The following is a 13,703-nucleotide window of genomic DNA, read 5'->3' as shown; positions in this document are numbered from 1 at the left end:
CTTGATTATAGACAAGTTCAGTAGAGAGAACTTGTACGATGTGCCACGAGTCACTGTTTCGACCTTTGGCTCTAAAAAATATATACAGGAAACTACAGTCCATCCTATTTCTATACCTTCTTATGAAATTTCAATCTGATTCTCAAAGAGAAATTTATGACAATTTTCCCCAGGTCACCTGTTTGGAATGTAATTCAGGAGTCTGCAAAAAGACCAACTTCTTCAGATCATATTTCCGCAAATATAGTGCAAAAAGCTTTGAAATTCGGACCTGAGGCTCAGCGCATCTCAAATGGTTTTTTGTTTTAGCTTCTGAAACGTCGCAGAAAAGAAGTTATAGCAGAAAATCCACAACGACCTATTTGGAGTAGCAAAACCCTAGAATCCAAAGCTCTAATACCAAATGTTATGAAACCAGCTCACAAAAAGATAGAAAAGATAATTGAATGCCTTATAATTCAGCCTCTTCGAGGGGGAAACCTCCTTTACATTACACAACTAAACAATTCTTGGATGATTCAAATGAAAAAATCTTCTTTCTATATATAGGAGTCTAAGGAGTCACAATATAACCCAGCCGACCTAAAAATAATAATATAAAGCCACAAAATAACAATAGAGAGATTCTATGGGGCACAGTAATAACAATATGGGGACAATAGGGGCACCAAAATATTAATAAGGGATACAACTGCAATAGTAATGGGGTAATCACTAGTATTATAGGGACCTAACAAAATGGGCTTATTTATATATCGGGCATTTTGGTTGGCCAAAATACAAAGAAAACATGCCCAACTGCCTTTTCTTCGGATTTGGTTTTAACACTGATTTTCCCTTTATACAATGAAATTAACACAAAGCAGAACTCAGAAAGAATTAACTCTATTTCATAACCCATCGGATCTGCCCATTCAATACTCCATTGACTTTCCATCGCAAATCACAATCGGCTTTCAATTGGTGTATCAATCCAAAACTTAACAATATGCGATATAACGGATGCGATGGGAAAATTGAACATAATATATGTAATATCGGGTCCGGCCTATCGCATATCGCAACCATATACCCAAACCTTAACGATTTGCGGTACGATGGACGTGCCAAGTTATAAGAAATAACATATAAACTATATAAAAGGTGCTCTGTTTTATTGCGGACCCACTAGCATTATAAACATAATATATATCTTTCCGAGTCCGTCATCGCAAATCACGATCGACGGAACACATATGCATGTATATGAGGGACTTTACTATACAGCGGACCCACCAGAACTTTACAACATAATATGTATATGTTTTGGGTCCACCTGCTTAGCGCTTTATTAACTGCTCACTACATTTTGCGATTGTGATTTAATAGCGTTGCTAACACATATATATCGGGTCCATTCTCCATCGTAGATTTCAACCCCAGGATTCGATGCCTAACATCGATTTTGGGTGGACTACTTGCACGAGAGTTACCCGCCCAAAATGAGTGGTTTTTCTTACTCATCTAGTTGCTACATGTCAACCATTGAATGGAATCGGGCGCTCTCCTCTAAAAACCACTTACCATTTTGCATCCGCTCGAAATCTCGCTTATAGCATTAAAACCGTTCTTCATCTTGGTTAATGCCTAGAATTGATTTACTTCCGATGACCGTAGATCTTCTACCATCGACGACTCCAATATAATGTTCCTAGTCTGACACGATTTGACTTGATCGCCTCGGCCAATTCTTTAACAATTTTATGAGAAAAAATATTTCGGTGTAAATCACATGATAGTACATTTTTCGACGCGTTTCGAACCAACGAGTGTGGTTCATCGTCAGGAAAAGTTGAAGCATCAGATCATCGCTACATCTTAAATAGGGAGAGCAGACTTTCCAATGGCTAGGTTTGACTGAAAAATGGCTATATTAGACTGGACATGGAAAATTACTATAATTGACCTAGAAACAACTATATTTGACTATTTAATTAAAATAATATTATTATGTTAAAAAGAATCTTATTTTAATTTTTATTTTAAGTAATTTTTTTTTATATCAATTATGAGTAAAAAATCTAGGGAATGTGATAAAATTGTTAACTTGTATTATTAGAATAATCTTAATATTATATTAACATAATAGAATTATTCTTATTATTAATGGCTAGGTTAACTATTTAATATAAATTAATTAGTAAAAGACTAATAGATTAGTGTGTGGGGATTTAATGTATTATTATTATAATAGTATTATTATTAAAGGAAGAGTAACTCATTGATATGAATCTATTGGTAAAGTTGTATAAATATTAAATGTTAGATAATTTAATCTAATTAGATAGTTATGAAAAGGAATATATCTATCTATATATATATATATATATATATATATATATATATATAGATATATAAAGAAAAAAAAGAAAGATAAATAAAAAATTCAAGGTATATATATTTAACAATTGATTTCAATATATAATAAATAAAATACTTCATTTCTTTTAGAGTTTGCAGATGTAAAGAAAGTAAGGTAGCTTCATTTAGGATGAACCCCTGCAATGGTTTTAGATCACGCTTGGTGATAAAAGTGATAAATAAGCTTAAACACAAAATAAGCTACAACATATGACATGACATGCTAGATTCAGGCACTTGAACTATGACAACCTCCACTTGTTGAAGAAAAATTGTGTTATTGGTTTGCTAACTATTCCTAGGAAACTTAAGCAATGTGATTCTTGTGGCTTAGGAAAGCATAACAAATAGTCTTTTCATGATTATCATTCTAGAGCACATAGAAATACTGAACTCATTCTTTTTTATTTGTGTGGACCAATGCATGTTCCTTCTGCAAATGGTAATAAATATTTGATGACATTGATTGACGACTACACTAGAATGTGTTGGGTTTATTTATTGAAACAAATCTAAAGCGTTTGAAACTTTTAAGAACTTTCATGCATGGATTAAAAATTATGCATAATATCATATTGGATCTATTCGTACTAATAATGGAAAAGAATACACTTCAAATGAATTTGAAAACTATCTTCACAAACATGGGATCAAACATCAAACAACCGTGCCCTATTATCTCCACCAAAATGAAGTAGCTAATAGAATGCACAAGACAATCTTAAATATGGTACATTCCATGATGTTTTTCAATAATATTAAACTGATGTTTTGGGCTTATGTAGTTCTATGTGTTGTGTATACAAAGAATAGGTTTCCATCTCATGCTATAAAAAACAGACTCCCCATGAAATGTGGTATGGCCACATTCCTTCGGTGATGCATCTAAGGATTTTTGGTTCCACCTATTATGCCTTAATACCAATGGAATAAAAAAACAAACTCAGTGCAAGGAGTCACAAATGTATCTTCTTAGGGTATTTAAATACCACCAAAGCATACCATCTCTATGATGAAGTGAATAAAATGTTTGTAATATCTAGAGATGTGATCTTTCTTGAATCTTCCAAGACTGACAATATTGTTGAGTGGTAGCTTAATCATTTGGATAAATTCAGACATGAAAAGTATAATCAAGAGTTTGATAATGAGATTCCACATCTTAAAGGGGGATCCCTATACTGGATCAATCTATGGAATGTTCTTCTGAAGCACTCTCTCTGCCGCTTGAAGATCCAACCACTAATGACATTTTGAGTGATGTGATTGATAAAATTAGGAGACTAAATTTTAATTCAACCCCATTTTTGTCAATTGAGAAACCTCGTCCATATCAGAAAGGTCCTCCGAAATGGCTTACAAAGACACTTTAAAGTGTTTTTCATGATTAGGTTTGAAAGATAGGAACCAGAAGCTCAACTAGACAAAATGGAGGTGATATAGACGATTTTTATCTACCTGTCAACATGGATGTTTCTTATGATTGTAAACTAAATTTGTCTACAAATTTTGAACCAAATTCCTTAAAATAAGTTGTTTCTCATGATGAATGGAAAGAAGCATTGAAAAAATAATATGATTCTTTGATAAACAATGGCACCTGGAAGCTGGTTGATCCTCTATTTGGAATGAAACCAATAGGCTGCAAGTGGGTCTTTAAGAAAAAGTATAAAGAAAATGGCTCACTTGACAAGCATATAGGAAAGCTTTTGGAAAATGGCTTTGCAAATAAGGAAGGGTTGACTATGAGAAGACTTTTCCTCCACAATAAAATGGGCTACCATCAGGATACTGTTTACCTTGGTAGCTCGTAATGGTTGGAAAATCCATCAAATAGATGTAAACATTGCTTTCTTGAATGGAGATCTGAAAGATAATACTTTTATGTCCTAATCAGAAGGATTTATTATGAAGGGTCAGGAACACAAAGTATGCAAGCTTGTAAAATGATTGTATGGACTGAAGTAGGCACCGTGAGCGTGGTACGAGAAGTTAACAGAGCATCTTCTGTAACTCAATTTCAAACATTATGATCTTCATGATGCAACTTTGTTTGTCAAGGAATTTGGAAAAGTGATTTTATATCTTGTGGTGTATGTAGATGATATTCTAATGATAGGGAAAAATGAGAGCTACATTGCATCCATAAAAAAGGAATTGAGGAAATATTTTGAAATGACAAATTTAGGCTATGTTAACTACTATCTTGGTATTGAAGTAACTCAACATCTCAAGATTATATTCCTCTCTCAGAAGAAGTACATTGGATATTTGTTGAATAGTTTTGGCATGGATGAGAATATTTATTTGTTGAGAAGTATTTCTCAAGGAAAGACATGTATTCTATGTTCTCAAAAATAGTTGAAATATTGATCAATGAAAAAGAAATAGTTAAACAATTCATTTTCCAATTTATGAAACTCCTTGATAAAATTCCTTAAGAAAAGTTTCCAAACAATTTCATCATTTTCAATGACTATGAAAATGCTTTACCTAAAAATAGTATATTTTTATTGAAGTAGGAGAAAATTTGCAATAGGAAAGAGTTAATGTAGGAGGCTTAAGTCATTGAAGAAAATATTCATGGAAGCAATGGTGTCTCTTAAAATTTCCAATATGGTTCCAACAAAATAAGAAATGAAATCTAGAAGAGAAATCTAATGAAAGATGTGAAAATTTTTGTACATCACATTATGTTCCTCAAGATGAGAATTAAATTCTTTCATAGGAATACCATCAACCATGCGTTGAGAATCACTTCAAAGATGGAATGAATGAAACTCCATTAGATACACATGTCGAATTTAGTCAATATCATTGTGGTGAAAATATCACAGTGGCTTCTTGGTGCAGGAATACCACCCACACATACACACAGTATGCATTAACAACAATAATGCATCCTCAACTGTCCCAGGATATCTAACTCTACAATGGGGCTAAATATTTAGACCGTAAATTGTCAAGTGGCCCTTTTCTATAGTTCCTGTGTATAGGAACTTCAATCACCCAAGTTAAAACCCTCTATCAAGACTCTATATGCTCTTATAACCTTCACATAAGACTTTAACAAAGCCTTCCATTTAGTCTCTCTCATCGCGACTTAAAAACCCTTCTTAACCTTTAGTTAAGCCTCTAGTTGCATACATACATATACATATATATATATATATATATATATATATATATATATATATATATATATATATATAACCAGTCCTCTCGACCTTGGTTAATATATATATTAACACAGAAATACTCTATCAGTGCTCTTCCTTAGAAAATCCCTATATAAAGGGAAAATGCTCAAAACACAACTTTCTCTGCCACTACACGAGTTATGCACAGACCCCGAGGTTATACCTCAATCGCAATCGGCTGTCAGCTTATCCAAGGGTCACACATATATGCTCGTATCCCCCCTCTTCTTCCGATATGCAACTATCGGAGTGTTAACATATAACTTTAATGCAACATAATTTTACACAGGAACCTTGCTCCAAATACATATATTGGACTTCAAGGGTTACACAATTGCCACTATAACCTTGTCGGGTCCCCTCTTTAGTCGCCACTCCTCCGATAGGCCGAACTTCGCTAATGCTGATACATGATTTGTGATCAGATCTTGACTGTCGATTTGATCTACGATCCAACGGTTGAGATTAAGTCGCACTATCGCATATCGCTCAACTTTAATGCCAGTTCCTTCCTTTTCTACACGCCGATCCAATAACTTTTCGGACCCAATGGGGAAATAAACCAATCCCTAAAATATTTCAAGTCCGGCACTTGACCTCGACTGTGGTTTTCACCATTTCTTAATGTAATTCAGGTTTTTACATTCACGTGAGTTAAACTGTGTAATGACCCCATCGATGCGATATTTCGTCTTCCCGATTTGATCTCAGCCGTTGATCTTCTCAGATCCAATGGTTGTTGAGCATCAGTTCTTTAATTCTTTGCTCGTCCCTTTACTTTGGTTTTTCTGTGTTTTCAATGGTTTTCCTCCGGTTTCTTCAAGGGCTTCTTTCTTCTGCTGTGCTGCTCAACTTCTCTGAGCTTTACTCCCTCACTCTGTTACCTCTCTAGCGCTTCTCTTCACTTACTTAATTGGATTCAAAGATCCCTTTTTTATTCTTCTAAATCATGTTACACATCTACGTATCCTTAAGGCTTCTGCCAAGAATCTCCTGCAACAAAGCCTACAATTCAAGTAATTCATTCACGGAAACATTCTTCAATACTCTGATACAGTCAAAAATAAACTGAATATATATTAATGCAAAAGAAATAGATTACATTCAAGACTCCTCGGTCTCACTCACACACATACACAGGCCTGATTCTACTATTGGTGGCCTCTTCTCTGCCCGTAGGCTTAAATATGTTTTTAATATGGAAACTAGGATTGGATTACTATGAAGGACCTTATCCCATCCTTTAACAAAAAGCCTAAAGCTTGCTACATGCATGCATACGTGGCAAACTTTATCCACTCTAGCTTATTCTCTGTTTTAAAACAGAAAAGTCTCCTTATCAGCTCAATGGTCCATATCTCCTCTAATTAATTCCTAAAAGTTCTCTCTTGCTCTTAGAGAGTTGGATTTGACTTTTACCACCCATGTTCTCATTTATTTATTTTGAGAGAATTTACATATTCTCCCATTATCTAATTAAATCAAACTTAAAGGTCTAAATATTGCCTTAACTTGATACTTAGGAAAACTATTTCCTAAAATGCATGACCCCCTATGTCTACTATTTACAATGATTTTCCTTGGGCTGAATGCTCCTGCATCACTTCTCAGAGGCTACTACTAATTTATATAGATCCAAAAGAGGAATACCAAACTAATAGGAGTAAGCATTATCACTTTACATCCAACTTCCAAGCTATTGGTTTCTCATCTCAAATAGAGTCTAATGAAAAGGAGGTATTTCCAATATTAACACCAAAGGGAATATACAATGAGAGGGATGGATTGTATGCTATATTTTCAAACACAACAAGATTGTTGGTAAACAACAAGATCCAACCCTCTAGTGCTCCATGGATTCTTAACATCCATTCATTTTAGTAGCTTAATCATGGAATAGTTATACTTTCTTTATGGGGGAGTATCTTTAGAAGACTTCCAATCAACCAAGACTTTAAAACATTCTTGGAATGAAGCATATAAGTTTGTTATATGTAAATGTCTCCATTTGAAGTCTACTTCCGCTTGAGGTCTCCCATTCACTCTTACTATGTTAGGGTAGGTGGATATTGTATATAAGTTTGTTATTTTAGTTAAATTTTCGTAAAAAGCATTTGTAAAATAAATATGATGGTTTGGGATAACTCCATTGCCCAATGATTGAGGAGTTTAGTTTGATTATGGGGTGCTCATCAACCCACAGGAAGACACTATCTCGTAGTTGGAGCCAAATGTTGATGTATTTTTATGTCACACATCTAAAAGAGTGATTATGAAACAACATGATTTTAGTCAATTTTAATGTTTCAAATCCTTTCATGCAAGACTGGAAATAATGGTGTCTTTGTTCAAAAGATGAAAGAAGAGAAAATATATTATAAACAATGAAATTACCCATGTCATACATCAAATACAATGGTGTCCATTCAGTTAATTTTTAGTACAACTAATTGAGCATCTTTTCCATGAGTTCTATAAATTCAATATATTTTTTTATCAAAGCGTATACAATGCACTATGACCAATAATATTGCATCTATTAACTCTGTGAATTTAGATATATATGTTATATAGTGTGGCTCTAATAGTCAATTAAATCATTAATTCCATTCACACTTAAAGAATACATGGGAATATCTAATAGGCTGGACACATTAGCATGTGGTTTATCTAGCCCCAATGGTTATCTCAATTGGTCGAGCCCCCTTCATTAAAGCACCTATGTTATTGAGAGGTAATGGGTTTAATTCTGTCAACACTCTCAAGGTTACGCTCTATGGTTGAAGCAACATGAAGTGATCACTTTAGATGGATATTCAGGGTATAAATATTCCGTGAACATAGTGGTCACTAATCTTCGAGGTCTATGAACCACACAAAAAAAAGAACAGGGTTTATCTTGTATATATTCAATAAATATATCATGTAGGTGATTCGTAGAATCTCCAAGTCCTATTGGATTGTTTCATCAATGGCCTTGCAGGGAAGTAATTGGAGAAATGAACTCACCACTGTGTTTTGTATTATGCTAGTATACACATCATATTGCAAATATTGTTATCACAACATAATAGTGTACACACCATATTTTCTACCCGATATGATACCTTCTCTTGAATGGAAAGCACACAAACAAATCTATTAATTTTCTGATTTCCATGTGCCTTCTTCTCACTATGTATTATATACTATCTTTCTTTGGGTTCCTTCAACTACAATCCATGTGGAGAAAATGGTTGAGTAGGTTTTACATCCATTTAAAATCTAGGTAATTCTACTTCCTCCCTCTTTCCTAGAAAGAATGCATTTTTCTCTTAATTGTTGGTGTCGTGATTGATGGAAAGTAAATTTACCTAAATTTGTTGAAAAATGGAGGGCATACTCTTATCTTCAATGATATTTGGGATGGAAACTGTGATGGAGATAATTCACCTATGAAACATATAACAATTAAAAAGCTTACAATATGGATGAATGAAGATAAGAAAACAAATGCCTTGATTTATACTTCTATAAGAGATGAGGTGAGTCATCATATAAGATCTATAAAATATTATTGGGTCGCTTGACAAGCATAAGGTGAAATTTGTAGTGAAATGATATTAGCAAAAATAAGGCATGGAGTATGAGGAAGCATTTTCATATAAAACAAAATGGGATACCATTCATGCTTTATTGGCTTTGGTATGACATAATAGGTGGAATTCTATTCATCACATGGATGTGAATACAATATCGTTGAACAAGGATTTAGAAGAGAATGACTAGATGTATCAACCATAAGGAGTTGTTTTGAAATATCAAGAAAATAAGTTACACAAGATTATCATTTATTGCATATCCTAAAGAGATCACCTGACACATGCCATGAAAATATAACTTAGCATCGTCTAAAGATCAATTTTAAGAAATTTAATATTCTTGATTATGAAACATTGTTTGTCAAGAAAGTGGGGGGAAATGTAGTTTATATTTTATTGCATCAAGATGATCTTTGTATAATGGAGAAGAATGAAGCTTCTAATGCCTCTTTAAAGAAAGAGTTGTAGAAGGGATTTGAGATGAATGACATAGGACATATTCACTACCATTTGGGTATTGAAGTAACTCATAATCCAAGTTACAAATTCATTTACCAAAAGAAGTACCTTAGTGATTTGTAGGGAAAAAATTTAGGGACTAATATTCACAATTGGGCTAATTTTGCATGCTTTTTGCAAAAAAAATGATAATCTAATTTCCTTTTTTCCAAAAAGGATTCACCAATATTGTATGGTATAAAATGATTGTACTGTAGATATCACCAAAATTTTACAAAAGACTATATAAAATCATTATAAATTTGAATATTTTTACAAAATTATAGCCACAAATTTTATATTTTGCATGTCACGGACTAGTAATATTCATCAAGATTTCTAAGCTTCAAGATATATTTCTATCCTTAAAATTTGCCATGGAGATTTGTTGAATAAATTTGTCATGGTAGATTATAATTCTCTCTAGTCCAATGGAACAAGATTTCAATCTAACACCAAAACGAGGGAATGAATTTGATGATGCAACTAAATATAGATAGTTTATGTGGAGTCACGTCTACCTCACTACTACTAGACTAGATATTTCATTTGTAGTTGGGATCCCTTCTAGTTTCATGCAAAACTATTTGAGGTACATTGGTGTGCTACAAAGTGAATTCTAGGGTACATGAAGGAAGATCAAGGCTTTGGTATAAAATACTCTAACACAAAGGACTTTTTAAAATAGTTAGATTTATGTTTTCAAAGATTGATGTGAATAAGGAGAATGAAGTGTATACTTTAGGATACCTCATGAGTCTTGGATCAACAACTACCTCTTCAAGATGATAGATACTATTCATTTAAATAGATTCCACTATACAAGCAAAGTATGTGGTTGGCACAAAGGGAAAAATGAGATTTTGTGGCAAAAAAAGATATTAAAGTATTTTGAAGAGAAATAAGTGAATGTTACTTCACTTTTGATTGACATTTATTTAGAAATAAAGTTCGCTTAGAATCCTAGATTCCGTTATAAAAAAAAGTACATCAACATGAAGTACAATTCACTTTGACATCATGTAGAGGCCAAGGCCAGTCACTTGATATATTGTTCCACAAGTGAGAAAATTTCAAACATCATCACAAAACACTTGAAACATAAATATTTGAAAAGTCAAAAAAAATACATAAAACTAGAAAAACATCTTTGGATTAAGAGGTTAATATTGGTTACCTAATCCTAGGGATTATGTTTTATTATAAATATTATTATTCATTTATGATAATTATGAAGAGAAAAAAAGGAATAGGAATAGTCATCAAAATTGTTGGAATATAAAACTAAATATCATATTTCAATATATTTATTTGTAGCTGATATTAATAAAATTGATCCGTTCCTAAAGTTATTCCAGGCTTCTCATACATTGTTTGTTCTATTTCTATTTCTCATTATGTTTATCATTTGTTATTTTGAGTAGCATATACTATCACCTTTAGAAAAGCCTAAACATTGTCATTGCTCACGTATACTCTCATTACCAGTGTTTAGTCTTTTCTAAACGTGATAATTCGTGATAGTTCTATTGTTAGTTTTGATAATGAGTATTTTTCGGTATGTTTATCATTTGTTATTTCGAGTAGCATATAATATCACCTTTAGAAAGACCTAAACATTGCCATTACTCACCTATACTCTTATTACCAATGTTTAGGCTTTTCTAAACGTGATAGTTCTATTGTTAGTTTTGATAGTGAGTATTTACTCTCATTACCAATTAGGCCTTTCTAAACGTGATAGTTCTATCGTTAGTTTTGGTATTATTTTTTTCCGTTCTAATTATTGAGTAGATCTTTCAGTTGATTCCACAGTAAAATTTAACGCCTCTTTAAAAAGATATGAATCCACTAAATTCTTGTAAATAATATTCTTCCTTTACACCATCTCATTATTTATACTTCCACTAATTTAAGGAGATACGAATCACTAAATTCTTGTGGATAATATTTTTCCTTTACAGCATCTCATTATTTATGCTTCCACTCATTTTTCGAAGATTATTTTTATGTCTTAGTAGTTATATATCTTAGTAGTTATTGGTGATCAAATTTATTATTATTTAACATCCTACTAAATCCATTTCCCTAATTTTCTTGACATATGTTATTGTGTTACTATTTTCATTTTTACACTTATATAATATAATTTATAATTTTTCTTTTTTATACTTCTATAATATAACTTAGAATATCTTCCAATTGAGATCATTTTTAACTGCTTGTATTGAGACTAAGCCTTAAAAATTTATACTCGTTTTAGAAGCTGCACCACAGAACCGTAGTTGGAACATGAAACTACTTGGGAGAACAAGAGTATGTAAAGATGGGAAACACAAAAAGGATCGAGGCACCCACAGGAAATAATTCATAGCATCGAACTATGACCACAACCGAGTCATGGAAGTTTGTTGAAGGCTTGTGGTACTAATTAAACTTTCTGCGGTACTACTGGTACCTTGATAGTATTCATGGGGCCACATCGATATATTTGTGATCTACTCCGCCACAATTATGCTATTAAGTCAAAAGTCAAATTTGTAGACGGCAAAGGTTGACTTCGGTCTTGACGATCGGTTGCCGCGTACGCAGTGCCATTCGTCCGGATAGTTTAAAATTTGATGATATTGTAGATTTAGAACTCGGAGATTTGACTTTACTTCATCTCTATCCAAAAAAAAAGTCAAATTGTTCCAAAATCTACGCTCAGCCTTTTACGTTCCAACGACTTATTCAAATTATTTCAAAATTTACGCTCAGCCTTTTATCTCCGTTGTCAATATTTCGCTGGTTTGAATGGAATTACGTCTTTTCATATAAAGCACTTAAAGCTTTGGCTGTCACTCAAAACGATAACGGACTTCGTTTTGACAATGGTTATGTATGGTAGATAATGGTTGCGTTCAAATTTGATCACATTTAATTTATTTCAGAGTTGGTGCTTTCCTAAAACGTCGTCTAAACTACTATAGTTTTGCTCAGGAAATAATAGAAATTTTGATTACAGCAATCAAGTTTTAAGAATCTGAATTCTCAGAGTGTTTTATTTTATGGTGCTAAATTCATTTTTATTATAAAAAATAAAATAAAATAAAATTTAAACACTCCTCAATCAAATCTCACTGAATTCTAAAGAGAATTTCACCCTCCTGTCTAAATCTTATAGTTCAATCTTTTAAACGCTTTTGCCCCATTCCGATAATAAGTTAACGGTAATCCGTCGAATCCTTGAACCACAAAAATAATATCAGTAATATCTCACTCCCTCGGGCTAATGGTCTCGCTGATCTTTTTGTTGGATATCTCCTTAAAAGTTTGTTTCTCAATGAGAAATCGAATTGAACAAAATTTAATATTTAGGGTTTTGAGGCCATTAGTTGGCTAAGGCCTGTTGGTAAAGGAGGTTTCGGAGGTGAGTGTTAGAAGGAATAATTCTCAGTTAAGTGATTGATCCCTCCTTTGCTGTCATCTCGTCCTGGTCCTAGTAAGGGAAAAATTCAAACGCCTTTTAAGAAGACTTGGGCATAGGAACCCGAAGATCTCACTTAGAACAGTTGTTGGTGAGTCCAGGAACAAGAACATAGGTAAAACTCTTAATGGAAGAAAAATTATGAAATTTCCGTGTGATATTACCGAAGAAATATTATAATGTTTTTTTAACATTTATAGAATGAAAATATTCATGTTGAAGCTTTACGAGATAACTAGAAGTTTATGTTGAAAAAAAATTTGTGATAAAAAATATCTCAGAATAAATTTTTATAGAGTGATATATCGTATTATTGAAAATGGAAATGTGGAGAAGAAAATAAAAAAGAGAGGAAGAAATGCAGTTACCATATGAAAGACAATTGGTTGAGGTGTGATGTTAACATCAAAATGAAGTCGGTGTCATATTGCGGAAGGGACAAAAACTTTTTTTTGTCATGGAGGAGAACTTTTTTTCGAAGATAAGATGTTTTTTTCAGTATATATTTTCCTGCACAGTGTTACAATATAAGATATACATCTTGCAGCATCCATG

The sequence above is a fragment of the Pinus tabuliformis genome, chromosome 2_2, assembly GCF_031772625.1.
Source record: "Pinus tabuliformis cultivar Carrire ecotype Pingquan chromosome 2_2, CPIR1, whole genome shotgun sequence".
Classification (NCBI taxonomy): Eukaryota; Viridiplantae; Streptophyta; class Pinopsida; order Pinales; family Pinaceae; genus Pinus; species Pinus tabuliformis.
The sequence above is the reverse complement of the archived record's forward strand: the minus strand, read 5'-3'. Positions refer to the sequence as shown.